The sequence below is a fragment of the Pleurodeles waltl genome, chromosome 4_2 (genome assembly GCF_031143425.1).
Source record: "Pleurodeles waltl isolate 20211129_DDA chromosome 4_2, aPleWal1.hap1.20221129, whole genome shotgun sequence".
NCBI classification, from domain to species: Eukaryota; Metazoa; Chordata; class Amphibia; order Caudata; family Salamandridae; genus Pleurodeles; species Pleurodeles waltl.
In genome coordinates this window covers 816,823,430-816,838,786 of record NC_090443.1, presented here as the reverse complement: position 1 = coordinate 816,838,786, position 15,357 = coordinate 816,823,430, and the positions used below count along the sequence as shown (strand labels likewise).

General features: G+C 47.6%; 1 protein-coding gene across 4 annotated transcripts in view; it reads left to right on the top strand.

Moving 5' to 3' along the window:
- Nucleotides 1-15,357, top strand: part of DNAJC6 (DnaJ heat shock protein family (Hsp40) member C6) — a 482,733-nt gene that overhangs the window by 130,140 nt on the left and 337,236 nt on the right. The gene's annotated exons all lie outside the window — the stretch shown is intronic.

Here is a 15,357-nt window from a genome sequence, read left to right as displayed (position 1 = left end):
GAACACAGTTTGCCCACTAAACAAAGTATCTTAAACCCTGGTTGCGGCACGTTGCATGGATCCGCATCAAAGGTGTGTCATGTAGCTGAGGCAATGTGTCGGTTCTGAGATGCAGTGAGACTGTAGTGCGAGATCTCATATTGATGTCGAGGATCACTGATGATGGGGTTTGGGATGCAAAGACTGGTGTGAGGGATATGTTGCACAGTCAAGGCGATGAGTCAGTTCTGATGAGCGGTGAGGCTGCTATGTGGAGCTTTTGGCACGCGTCATTGAGGCTGTTGTTGACGAGTGATGCAAGGATCTGCTCCAGTGAAGCATTGTGAAGTGGCAGTTCCAAAGGTGATGTGTCAAATACAAGATATGAGATGCAGCAGGGATGCAAGTCTTTTGCAGCAGGTAAAATCCATGCAGCAAGTGTGGTGCATCATCGGCTCTGCTCGAGGATGTGCAGCTCAGCTGAGGAAATGCTTTGCTTCTGCTTGGGATGTGTCACTCAACAGAAAGGATGCATTGGTTCCACAGGCCAGCACTTTAGCCCCACTTCCAAGGATCCAGGGCTGGGGTGGCACTACTTAGCAGGGTAGACTCACAAATGGCAGAGTCCAGGTGCAGAAGCAGGATGGTTGGAAGTATTTTATGTCACTGAGACTTCCGAACAGGAGGCCAGCCAACTAGCCCTTGTAGTAAATCTGGGTTCAGGGTTCAAGAGATGCAGGCCCAGTCCTTCTCACCCAGGCAAGAAGGCAGCAGGTAAGCACAGCAAAGCAGGAGTCCAGCAGAATGGCAGTCCTTCTTTCAGACAGAGTATCTACAGGCCCAGAAGTGTGCTCAAGTGGTGGTGTCTGAGATCCAGTATTTATACCTTGGTGCCCTGGATCTGGAAGGGTGAGAAATTCATAGACAGGGGCTTTGAAACACAAGAGATTCCTTGCCTCCCCTGGCTCCACGCTGGCTTGGTTGACAATACGGGGTCATCAAAGCCCTTTGTGTGTGGACAGTACACAGCCTGTTCAGGTGTAAGTTAGGCTGTGTCAAGCTCCACTCTCCCATCCTGTCCTAGAGAGCCCATCAAGTCACACCTAAGCTCTCATTGTGTGTGGCTGTCTAGGAGGAATTCACAAAGCCCAACTTCCAACTCCACTCAGTCATATCACCAGAAACAGGCTTCAGGCCCAAGTGGCTAAGGCAAGAAAATGCTAACTTTCTGACAGTTCCATTTTCAGAATTGCAATTTAAAATCTGATTTCACCATAAATTATGATTTTAAATTGTGATTCCAGAGACACCAAACTTAAATAATTTATCTTTTCTAATTTGGAAATTACACTTATAAAATGTACTAAGACACCTCCAGTGTTATCCTGTAGTGAAAACCAAATTTAAGAGTGTTTCGCTATCAGGACATGTTCAACTTAAACATACATGCCTTGCCCTTTAAATACATTGCACGCTGACCTCTGGGCTGTCCAAGGCCTATCCTAGAGGTGACATATATATTAAAAAAGAAGGTTTGGGCCTCTCACACCACAGGTTTGCAGCACGACCTAAAGCTCACTCCATTGCCTCCCTGGAATCCTGCGTTATACAGCAGGATGTCCTAAACACTTGCCTGCTGTCTGGAGAGTCCTGAAAGGGGCAACAAAGGGCCATTCTTCTGCTCACTTATCGGATGGCCTGGAGGCATTCCTTTCCTTGGTGTCCATATTCTTGCTCTCTGTAGTCTCTTCTTACCAGAATTCCTGAGGAAGGGTTTTTAATTAACCCATCCATCATGGAGGCTCTATCATGTATTCCTGCCAGCATTTCTTAATTCATCATGGTTTCCTCACTTCTTTTTCTATGTCATTTCCTGTTTTGGGGTATGTAAGGAGCAGAACTAACTTTCTCCTATGCGTTGCAACACCTCTCGGTCCTGCTGGTGTCTCCTTGCTCCTGCTGGTGTATCATTGCTCCTGCTGGTGTATCATTGCTCCTGCTGGTGTCTTCTTGTTCCTGCTGGTGATTCTTGCTCCTGTTGCTTCCCTTTTCAACCTATCTATTCTCTTGGTTCTGGCATTTTCACTAGCCTTATCTGCGCTTTCTGAGCCTTGCTGCAGTACTTGTCTTCTACTATCAGTACAGTCCTCATTAGCCTCCAGGGAGTCTCCGATCTCCATCAGCGGTTTTTTCCATTAGGGGTTTTTCCTCATGGGGGCTTTTTCTGGTGGGCACTATCTGCTTAGGCGATCCATTGTCAGTGGCATCTTGGTTACTAAAAGGGGTCTCCCCTACCTTTGGCAGACAAGGACAGTCAAAATCTGGACTTGCGGATTATTCCATCGCTCCAAGGCTGCAAATAGAAAGCCGTCTGCTGAGGAACCTGACAGGGCCTGGCAAAATGTTTATTTTTCCTGGTCGAAATGGCATTTTAAAACTGCACACAGGCTGTGGAATGGCAGACCTGATACATGTTTCGAGGGCTACCTAAGTGTGTAGCAAAACCAGTGCTGCAGGCCCACTTGTAGCCTTTCATTTACAGGCCCTGTGTACATGCAGTGCACTTTACTAAGGACTTATAGATAAATTAGATATGGTAATTGGTGATACGCCAATCTTACCATGTTTTAGAGGAGAGAGCACAATCACTTTAGCACTGGTCAGGAAAATAGAGGAGAAAGGAAAAGAGTTGGGGGGAAGACCATCCTAAGGCTGACAGGTCTAACAGTACAGGCATCTGGTTGGAAGGAAGATGTTGCCCACTTCCACCACTGCTGCTCACTTACACATGCACTTTCCAGCCTTGAGCACCGAATTAAGTTGGCACTAGTCCAATCAATGTGCGGTACAAACTAAGGACCTGATTTAGATTATGGCGTTGGGGTTGCTCCGTCACGACGGTGATGGATATCTTGTCTGCAGAAAAATAAATCCCATTATATCCTATGGGATTTATATTTCAGCGGACGGAATATCTGTCACCCTTGTGATGGAGTAACCTATCTGCCAAAATTTAAATCAGGCCCTAATTTCGTTAAAATCTACAAGTCTTAGTGAACTTTGTGGCAAATTCATAATTATGGGGAAATTGACACATAATTGCAAATTCCATTGACACTCAGTATAATGACCAGGCTATTTCAATTTATCATGACTATCAATGTGATAGCAGAAGTTTTTGATGTGTTCATTTCGCCCATCACATATTCTTGTATTTCTCACACATATTTTACTTAGTTCTTTTAGTTGCTTTGATCCTGCCCACGTTGTCACAATCTATGAAACAGGGGAATTACTTGACTCAGTTTGCAGGTCCTAAGTGTTAATTCAAAATACCTTTAAGAGGAATTCGTTGGCGGTAGCTATTAACTCAGATGAGTGCTTTTCAACTGAATAAATTGAAAGTGCAAACCAAAACACGATTTAGCTGTTAGGCATCACATAGATTTTGTATTTATACTAGAACAATTTCTACTAAGGCTATTGAAGCTGAAAGAGTAGAAATAGGCATATTGTTTGCCTCAGAAATTATAATATCCTTGAAGTAAATCAAGAAAAGTTATGTAAAATGTTTATCCGTGACTTGGGTAATTGTAGCATAATCCCTCTGCAGCAGGACTAAATCACTTACTTACCTTAGTCTTAGTATCCGGACAATTATGCGGTGACTGCCAGAGTGATTATGAGGGAGGATGCAACTGATTTGAGTAAGCCCAGTATACTGTCACATTGTGAGAAACTTCTCTTGCCTTTTGAGGCATCTTTATTGCAGCTACAAGTCATCAGTATTTATCCTATAGTTCGGAATTTTATTCAGAAAGATATGGCTGCAGGCTTCCAAAGCAGAAGCATGATTGTATATTTCTTGCTATGTGGAAGTGTTTCACTTTCTCAGCCATTCACACTTCATTCTCAAAAAATAAAAACCATGAACTCCAGAGGACAGATCCTTGAAGTTGGTTCTTTATGTAAGCGAGTCTTACCAAACATTTTTTTAATTTAGAAGGTTGGTCTTGCACTTCTGAATTACTTCACTAAAGCAAAGATTTTCATTTGAGAACATTTACAAACGTGAGGGTAAGGGGAACAGGCATTCTATTGCAGGAATGCCTTATGGGTTTGTAAGCACACACAAATATCAACATAAGTGGGTGTTCACAAACTCGCCTCGAAACCCTATATCTACCCCAGTTAAATTTTAGAATTAAGCCCATTCTCAGTGTGCAAAGTGAAGGGAGCATCCGCAAAACAGGTAAGTGTATGGACAAATACTTGCCCTGTGGAGAGAAAAAATAGTTACTGACTACATTTGCATTCGCGCTGTCGATTTTCTTATATAAAAATATACACGTGTATACATTGGCATGATAAAATTGAAGTCAGAAAATATATCCTGCATATGCTTGGAATTCTGCAGTTATCGCAGGTATCAAAACATCATTGGAAAACAAGGGAGTAGCCAGAAAATTAATATACACCCCACTTTGAAATAAAGCTCTGATAGCACCGAGGAAGCAACGCAACTCATCACAGCCGTCCCCATAAGATATCTCTTATCTCTTCTTTCCAAGCATCCATCCATTCATCCTTTCAGCCATCCATCCTCCTGCTAGATACCGTTTCCCCTTTACATTCTGCCATCCATTTATTCTTTCATTTATCATTGACTTTCACCATTCCATCCTTCCATCCATCCGTTCGCCCATCCATATCCAAAGCTATCCATTCATCTACAAACCTATCCATCAAGCCTATCCATCCATTCATCCATCCCTCCATCCACCCTTTCAGTCATTCACTCCATCCAGCTTTTCACTCATCCATCAATCCAGACACCATCCACCCTTTCACCCATCAACCCATCCACCCACTCTTTCACTCATCCATCCATCCTACCATCCTTTCATCCTTTCATCTATCCCTCCAACATACAATCTTTCACTCATTCATCCTTAAATCAGTCCCTCCATTTAGCCATCCATTCATCCTTTGACTCATCCATACCATCTTTTTGTTCCTCCATCTTTTAAGGTTTTCACCCTGACCATCTATCCACCTTTTCACTCCATCTATGCATCCATCCATCCATCTATCCACCCATCCTTCCTTTCACTCGTTCCCCATCCACCGTTTCACTCACTCACTCACTCACTCACCCATCCATCCATCAATCCATCCATCCATCAGTTTACCCTTTCACTCATTCATCCATCTTTTCACTCATTCATCCATCCATTCTTTCTCTTATCATCCTTTACTAATCCATCCATCAATTCATCCTTTCACTCACTCATCCATCCATCCACTACTTTAACTCACCCATTCGTCCAAGACCTGCCCACTGTGTTCCCAGGCCTCCACCACCTCCATCCACAAGAGGGTAATGGGGGGCTCGTACCCGGCATACCTCTTATCTCTGTAATGCCTGCTCCTCAGCTGGTGCCCATTTTGTCATGTCTCCTCCCCACGCCTCAAGTGTTGGCCCATTATGGGAGTTCCAGGCCATGGCCACATGGCATTTAGCCTGCACCAGGGCTAAGTCTAGAAATCTATTCCCAGCTTTCCTGAGGGTCGGCCTGGGAAATATACCCAGTAGGTAATGAGAGCGGTTATTCGCAAGTGGTTGGCCAAAGGTGTCACCAAGTCCCCATTCTAGAAGTGTTGCAAGAGGGGGCGGTCCCAAGTCATAGGATCAAAGTCTGGTTCCAAAGCATCATATTGGGGGCATCCTTTGGGTTCGCCTCCGTAAATGGTTCAGAGTCTATGTGATGTTAAGTATGTTCTGTGGATGTAGTTGTATTGTAGATATTTAAACCGAGAATTGCAGGAGCCCCTGTGGGGTTAGGCCAGGACTTTCTTCCACTCGGGCCTGGAATCTGTTTCCCCAGTGCTGCCTCGCAGCGTGTCTTAAGAATGTCTAAGGACTTCATGGTCAGCTCATTTTAGCCAAATGGGAGCCCTCTCCCATGATCAAATGTTGCTGTAGAACCTTGTGCGTTGCGGGCTCGGCATTCACTGTGTCCCACAGGTCCCGCATGGCTCTGATCAGCACGTGATAGGTGAGAAACTGCCCCACTGGGAGACCGGTCTGCTCTGTCAGATCCCCAGATGGGGCAAGAACACCGGATTGGAAGCAATCTCACAACGTCTTCAACCCTGCCGCTGTCCAGGGTGCCATCTGTCTGGTAGAGAAGAAACCCACTGATATACCGTGAGGAACTCTCACCAGTGGCAGCTCAGGTGCGTACGGTACCCTCACCCCTGTGCACTGCAGTCCCCGCCTACAGCAGGTCCTTGCTGCTGTCAGCAGGACACACAGAGCAGAGCTGCGGACCCTGGGATCTAACAATGTGGCCAGCAGTACTTCTCTACCAGTCTCACCACCCGCTGAACCAAGCTCAGAAAGCTTTCTACCCACTAACCAATGCGCAATGCACTAAAGTTGGGCCGCTAAGTAATATTCAAGGTCTGGCACCCCAAGTCACCCCCACCCTCCTCCGTGGGGTGATAGAGTGTGGACAGGGATGTTCGATGTCGACCTCTGTCCCATATCAGTTCTCTAAGGAGTGCATCAAGTTCTTTAAACCAGCGCACTGGGAGTTCACTGGGAGATTAACAAAAAATTATAGTAGACGAGGAAACACAATCATTTTAGAAAGTGCTGTCTGTGCCATCGTGTGAAGATTGAGGGAGCACCAAAACGCAACACTGGATTTTAGAGACTTGAGAGCTTTCCCCAGATTTCCATCGCGGAGGTCCACCAAGTTATGGAATATTTGTATCCCCAGGTATTTAAATGTGTGGTGGGACCAGGGTATGTCAGTAGCGCAAGTGGCAGGCAAGGCAGCATCTGCAGTCAGTGGGAACGGGCACATTTTATTTTTATTCACTCTCAAGCCGGAGTAGCTACCAAAGTCCCCAAGTACGTGTAGAGCCCAGGAGTTCCCCGTCTCCCCATCGCGTAAATAGACCAAGAAGTCGTCCGCATACAATGAAATGATGTGGTTAGTCTCACCATCCACCATCTCCCTACCTAGGCTGTGTTGGCAGAACCGCGCTGCCAGAGGTTTGATGGCAATGGCGAAAAGTAGGGGCAGGAGGGGGCAGCCCTGGTGCCACAATTTTTTTAATACATTTCGGAAATCGTTTTCCCCAAACTCATCCTTGCCATAGGGTGGCTGTACAATAGGTCCATCCATCGCACCCACCGCTCATTACTGCATTCAGGTAATCCCACCCCAGGAAATCAAATGCTTTCTCCAAGTCAACTGACATGAGCATTGCATTGGGGTACCGTGGGTTCTGTGGAGCATAGAGGAGAGAGTATAGCCATTGGAGGGTAAAGGCGGAGTTGCGAGTCGGAATTAAGCCATTTTGGTCTTCAAGTATGAGCTGTTGCATGTGGGGTAGTAGCCGGTTTGCCTGGATCTTACTTAGGATTTTAAAGTTGCAGTTCAGCATGGATAGTGGGTGATAGTCAGTCACTGTGGCCTCTTTAGATTTAGTTTTGGGCAGGGGTATCACTAGTGCCTCTCTCATTGTCTCTGGAAGTATGCCCCACTCATATGCCTCCACGTACAAGTCTACTATCTTGGGTGCCAGTATGTCAGCAAATGCCTTATAGAAGTCCTTGGGAAGCCGGTCAGAGCCCAGCATATTTCCAGGCACCAATTGCTTAATGGCTTTCTTGACTTCTTCTATGGTAACCGGTTCACCCAAGAGGCCCCCGTCCCGAGGGAGCACAGCGGTAGGGTTTTCAGGTGGTGGCCTAGCGTCTTCTGCAACCTGTCCTTAGATTGATGGTAAAGAGTGATATAATAGGTCCTGAACGTGGTGTTAATACTTTGAGGGGAGTACAAGTGTGTCCCACCCGCAACAGATAAGCTGGTGATTGGGGTATTCTTGTTATCGGACTGAACCAGCCAGACTAGTAACCTGCCCAAGCTTCCATCCTCCTTGTGTACAGTGTTTAGGTACTTTTGATAGTCATGGGACCACAATCTTTCCAAAGCCACCTCAAATGCCTCTCGCGCATCTAAGAGCCTCTGTGAGGCCTCCTGGTTGGCTCCTTGTTCGTTGTCTCTGTCATGAATCTTGACCTCTAGTTGTGTAAGTTCATATACAAGGGATCGGCTGATCTCTACAGTCTGGCCCATACAGTATCCCCACACCACCACCTTAAGGGCCTCCCATTCCATACTAGGAGTCGCAGTGGTCTAGGAGTCCAGTAAGTGGGCTTTAAGGGCGTCTCTAAAGGCTGCATATACAAGGGCCAGTGGCTGAAGCCGCCATGTAGGTATGGTGGTTCTATCATCCGTGCAGTGTCAAGTCAATAGTAATGGACTATGGTCTGACAAGGTGCGCCCTAAGTATTTGGTACGTAGAACATTAGAACTGAAGGTCTTGGTGCACATTAAGTGATCTATTCTGGTGTGGAGGTGGTGTTACCCCAAGTTATAGGAATAATCCCTATCCTGGGGGTGCTGGAGGCACCAGGGGTCCTCCATGTTCCAGTGGTCAATCCAGATCGTCAAACCCTTCACCATTTAATGGGCCAGGCAATGGAGGCATGGAGCGGTCCAAGACCACATTTGGGGCCAGATGTTTCAAAGGTTTTTACCCATTCTGTGTCTATGTGAAAAAGTGTTTGTACATATGGCCCCTAGGGTACAGTTAGAGTCCCCACCCAGCAGCAGTGGCCCCCTGGCAATCGGGCCAACCAGCCCGATAGGGTATGTAGAAATGGGATTTGGTCTTGATTTGGTGCTTATATGTAACCTAAGGTCACGAGTTTACCATGAAGCCTGCCCTCCACGAAGATGTTGCAGCCTTCTTTATCTTTGTCTGTAGTGATGGCCCCAAAAGGGACCCCAGCTTTAACCCATATCAGTACACCTCGTGCAAATGCTGAATATATGGCGCAGTATATTTGGCCCTTCTACCTGCCCCGCAGGTGCTCGGCCTCTCGTGTGGTAATATGTGTTTCTTGGAGCAGGACAATATAGACCCCTCACGGGTTAAGGTACACCAGAATCTTATGACACTTAGTGGCTGACTCCAACCCTCTGATATTCCATGTCATCAGTTTATAGTCAGACAGTGCGTTGGTCATGGCATAAAGCATGGTGTAAAACAGCGGTGCAGAAGGCCTCTTTCTTCGGTATCCTGTCCCCAATTTCCCTCCCCCGACTCCAGCAGCTTGAAAATAGAAGGAAACACAGGTGCAAACTTACAAACAAGCAAATGGCCCAACATCCCCACCCCAGGGCAGACCTGCAACAGTTGGTTGCCCAAACCATTGAAATCAAATGTAAGAGATGAGTCAAGTCATATGGCAATCTCACCATCAGCTGGACAGTGTGGCAAGAGGTGGGGGAAGCAGTGACCGCCATGGCCTGATGGTTGGCAGATGATTCCTCCTGTGGGCCAATATCAGATGCAGGTGTGGTGGAGTCGGTAGTTATATAATATCATCCGCCGTTAGGGGTGTCACTAGTGGAGCTTCGTCGGTTTGGTGAGAGTCTGAATCAGTGGAGAGTTCTGGTTGGTCAGAGTCACCCTCCACGCTCTCGACCGGTAATTAAGGGTCCTGCAGTGTCGTCACTGCCCTCAACGCCGCTCTCCTGTCTGTCTCAGTCTGCGCTGGGGTGGGCTTGGACACCCGCTGGGTGAGCTAGCCACGCGAATCACAACGCTTCTTGCGGCTCCGCAAGGGGCCCCTCTCCATACGTGCAGGGCCATCCACTCCTGATTTATACATCTCTAGCCAGGCCCAGACATCTTCTGGTGTTTGTTAAAAGTGGGTGCAATCATCCAAGATCACCTTGAGGCTGGCTGGGAACAGGAGTGAGTACCAGATACCCTCTTCTCGGAGTGCTCGCTTCACCTTTAGATGCAAGGCCCGCCGGGTTTGAACTTCAGCAGTGAAAACTAGAGATAGGGTCACTTGTCCATTTCCCACTTTGAAGGGGCCCACCTCCCTTGCCTGCTGCAGCTGTACGTCTCCGACCCTATAGTGCAATTGTTTTGCCACCACTGGCTGTGGTGGGCAGCCTGGGGCTGGAGGTCTGGCCGGTACTCAGTGTGCCTGCTCCAAAGCGAAAAAGGGGTAAGTTGCACTGGTGCAACCACTTCCTTCAACTACCGCTCGCAGTAGGCCACTATGTTCATTCCTTTGGTACCTTCTGGGAGAACAATTATATGCACATTATTTTGGTGGCTGGGGCCCTCCGCTTCCTCTATCGTGCGTTCGAAGTGGTGGACCCGAACAGTTAGCTGCGTAACCTGAGTTTTCATGCCTTTGTGGGAGGGATTCAGGTCAGAAATGGCTTGTTCAGTGTTCTGAACCCTGTCAGATAGTTTCTGGTGGTTGGCTCTTAGAAGACTCAGGCCCGTATTTATACTTCTTTTGCGCCGCATTTGCGTCGTTTTTTGACGCAAAAACGGCGCAACCTTGCTAAATACCATTGTATTTTGTAGGTTTGTGCCGTTTTTGCATCAAAAAACGACGCTAATGCGGCGCAAAAAAAGTATAAATACGGGCCTCAGTTTGATGAACACTTGGCCAATTTTGCACTGGAGTGTCATCTTGAAGTCCTCAATGACGCATAGGATCTGATCCAGGGTAGAGAGGTCTGCTAGGACTCCTCGACGGGTTCTCGGTCTATCACAGCAGGCTGGTCTGGTACAGTCGCCTGGCACTGTCCCTAGGGTTTAGCTCTCAGCTTATCCTTGGTAGTCATCAGTAAAGCAAGGGGGACTCCTCTCAGTTCCACCAATCCGTCCTCTGCTGGGGGTCACAATTGCTCCCCTCAGTCACAGCTCCAGCACTTGACTCCCGGCTGGACGGACGCAGTATCTGGACTCAGTGTGAGACAGGCAGGCAGTCAGCCAGTATGGAGTACAGCCTCTTGCCACCAATGTTAGCTGCCTCCTCTGCTGAGAGAGGGGGCACCTGCTTGCCACTAACGTTGGCCAACGTTGGCCTCCCCGGACATTGGATCACCACTGGATCACAGGCAGGCCACACCAACGGAAGCCCCAACCCATCCCACCCCCCCCGGTTCCATGACGTTCTAGCCTCAACAGGATCAATAGCCTCTTGCTACCAAAGTTAGCTATCTTCCTGTGAATGATTTATTAAACTGCTCTGTGCGCCAACTGGGCCCATCTGGGGGCTGTCCGTCTCCTTGAACTCAAGTCCCCTGCGCGTGTTTATTGATGCTCCCAAGTTTTGCCTCTGCTGGGGACCATTCAGTTGGGTTACCACTTGACAACACCTAATATCTTTAGCCCCCCATCTTATATCTTATGTGTCCTTGGGAGGTGTCCCTTGATGAGGTCCAGGTCACGGATGCAGGGGATGCTGCAGCGTGCTGACTGGGAGTTCCATCAGACCACAAGTGACAGCGGCAATGGGTAGATCTGTGTAGGCGCTTCCCTCCGAGCCGGCCTGGTGTATGCTATCTCCCTCCGGGGGCATCCCAGTCCTTGTGGCCAACACCCCAACTTGAAGGGCCCAGCGGGCTGTTCAGGAGCAATTTATCAGGACTGTGCGGAGGAAAAGAGAGAGGGGCACAGTTGGCATCGTTTTGCTTTCCCTCCCCTGAAGCTCACTATGGGCCGAGCCAGCATCAGCTCTTACTGGCCCTTCCCCTGTGGCACCAGCAGCAGGTAAGGGCACCCAGCAGCGTGACAGAGGGCCCCTCCGCGAGGCAGCAGTAAGTGAGGAGCACCCATCTACACCAGGCCCAACCCCCAAACTTCACCTCCCAGCTGGGCGTGCACTCTGCCCACGGACCTCTAAGTCGCGTGTCCCCGCCGATGCCCGTGGCCCCGCTCATTGCCCAATCACCCGCACACTACCCCTCTCACCTACAGCATCCTCGGACCCAACAGTCGCTCGGGCCCTCAGGCATCGACCGCTGCCCACTGACGGCTCTTGTAGTCTTTGTGGGCCTCCAAAGGCAGGAAGGCCCCGACCCAGGGTTCACAGCCTCCAGCGTGGTCGTAGGCAATCACAAGTGCTGCTTGAACGGTGCTTGGGCCACGGTGGGCACTAATAACATCTTCCAGGCCGCCACTACCCCCACTAATGTCACATGGTGCCCAGTTTAGGTGGAATTCACAGGAGAAATGTTTGCCATTTCTGCCGCCTGCCATGCCCCCTTCACTCACTCACCCATCCATCCACCCTTTCATTCGCACATCCAGCCATTCTTTCACTCACTCACACACTCACCCTCTCACCTTAATTATGAACCTTTGTCTGAGGAGTTGCAAATAGAAGAGGCCCATCAAGAGCTACACCCCACCGCAGCTGCTAAAGTGTGGGGGACAGGGATTAATGACACCCCAGGATCCATCCATCCTTTTATTTATCCACCCACCCATCCTCCCTTTCACTCATTCATCCATCCAGCTTTTCACTCATTCATCTATCCTTTCACTCATCCATCCACCCTTTCATCCACTCATAAATTTCTCCACTCATCAATCCATCTTTTCATTCACTCATCCATCCACCATTTTACCCATCTGTCCATCCACTCACCCTTTCACTCATCTGTCCTTCCACCCTTTCATCCATTCATCCATTCTTTCACTCATCCATCCTTCCATCCATCCATTCTTTTACTCATACATCCATCCTTTCGCTCCTTTATCCTTCTACCCTTTAACTCCATCCATCTATCCAACCTCCCTTTCATTCATCTATCCATCTATCCTTTCACTCAGGTTATAGTCTTTCACTCATCCATGCACCCTTCCACCCATCCGTCCAGTCACTGAGCCATCCACCTACTTACCGTTTCACTCATCCATCTATCCTTTCACTCATCTATCCATTCTCTCATCAGATACCCACCCATCCTTTCACTAATTCACCCATCAATTCAGCCTTCCATCCATCCATCCCTTAAACTCACCCATCCTTCTATCTATCCTTTTACTCATTCATCCACCTGGCATACCCTCTGTCACTCACCCATCCATCCACCCTTTCACACACACATCCATCCAACTATCCATCCATCCTTTTACTCACTTACACACCCACCGTTTCATGTTAATTATGAGCCTTCGTCTGCCCGGCTGCAGACTGAACAGGCCAGTCAAGAACTCCACTCCCATTGTAGCTGCTAAAGCGGGGTGTTTAAGGCGCCCCTATTGGAAATCCCTTGTAGGAAATTTGCACTCATGCACTGCTGGAACTTGCAGGTGCAAACTTAATTTCTTTTTGTGGATCAGACCATTTATGTTTTTGCTTCATATCCGAATCAGCCACGGATTGGCAAGACGATCTCATGTAATTACTCATGCTGATCTCTCAATCTGACTCATACTTCCTTTGTCGAACTATTTTTACTGCACTGTTATCACTGACAAATATAACCAGTGCCCCTCCTCACACTCAGTGTTGGTGCTCTCTCTACGTCATGTGCCAATTTCAACTGTTTTCATCGTGTTTGTAAAGATTGAGCTCTCACTTCACTTTTACTAAAAGGAGTGCGGAGTGATTAAATCAGCACAGGACAGGGCTGACACAAGTCTGCTTATTTCCAGGTCCTGCAGAGACAAGATTCAGGGAAAACCGTCCTCCTGTTTACATTTGACTGATTCTGTTTTACGCATGAATGACTGTGGGATAATGCCTTTTCTCATTTAAAATACGTGTATGCGATTCAAACAGTCATGGCATCTACTGCACAAAACATAATCCTATCCAGACAATCAGTGTACAGCTTTGAATTGCCATACTTATTCTAAGATGAAATTTGATTTTAGAACTAGAGGTGGTACCTTACATGAAATTATATTTAACATAGCCATGTTCATCACATACCCTGATGGGATATTAACATTTACAGTGGGTATGACATAGGGGACAGAAAGTGCAAAGCCACATTTTAATAATCTCATAGAACAAAGATTTGACACAAATTTTTGATGGACATATGTTCATAAAAATATGTTAGCCAGGAGAAAAATGGCTGTATTTTATAAATAATAATCCTAGCAGTACTGGCATGATGAACACTCATAGGGTGAGCCTTACCTGTTGATAAATGTTTACTGAGATGAAGCTAATTTCATTCATCCGTTTCAAGAGGAGATGGAAGCCTAGAGGATGTACCAGTGGCAAGGAGATAATTGTATTGTGAGACATCATTTATATAGTGCTTCATAATCCTCATGGGGTCACATGCACTCTAATTAGCATTAATTTCCTGGGTGCCCCCGGGGTGCTCAGTTGAATGTGTCATTGTTGATAGACAACTGTTATAGGAGTTGTTGGGTGAGGTGTGTGAGGTTTGGATACATATTCTAAACATTGTGCTGCATTGACACTGCACATAAGCATGGGGTTTTGAAGAAAAATGTAACAATAGATGCAGTCACACAATTGGATACATACCTTTTTGTTTAGGTGATACCAGTCTGCATGGTAAGAGATAGTTTTAGACCTCACCAGAATTTGAGATGGTTATACATTATTTATTTTCTAGCAGGGAGTGACTGGCATATGTTTGCTGCTTGAACTCAGAAGGAATTTCCACTGGAGTCAAATATTTTGAAGAATGTGATGGTCAGGAGTAGAGCTGGCATAGATTGAAGAGCTCTGCTTTGTTGTAGATACGGAGGTCTTCATTTTGAGCACCAGACTCGCCATATTACGACTTCAGCGGTTTGGCCGAAGCCAAGCTGCTGAAACGCCGCCCGTACAACCAGGGTGGTCGGACCACCGGGCCAGAGGTGAGCACCTCCGGCCTGGCGGTAACCGTTATAGCACCATCGGTATTAGGACTTAGCAGACTGCCAGCATTTTCGTGGCGGTCACACCATCACAAAAATGCTGGCGGTCACACACAAACACCCTCTTACCCCGCATTCATACACACATGCAGGCACCACTCACATTCACACAACACCCCACCCTCCTGCCCCCTTTTCGGACGATCAACTTACCTGCTTCGGTGAGGTGGCCGTCCGGGAGCGGATGGGTCCCGGTGCATTTCACCGCTGGCGCGAACCGCCATGCAGGACACCGCCACACAGTATTACGGATCGTAATGTGGCGGGCGGTGTCCTGTTGGCGTGGCGGTGCTGGCAGTGGAAACTGCCTCTATTACGACGTCGGCCAGGCTGACTGTGTCAGAATTAATTGGCATGATGTCGTAATATGGTGATCTTCAGACTGCCGGTCTTTTGGCTCTGGCTTTGGGGGTCTTTGCAAAGACCGTTGAAGTCAAAATGAGCACCTGAGTGTGTTTTGAAGACAAATCGTTTTTAATTAAACCTGTTCATGATCATTGCAAACTACAAGCTCAATTTTACTTTATGAGCTGTTGGGCAACATGAGTCCTATTTATACCT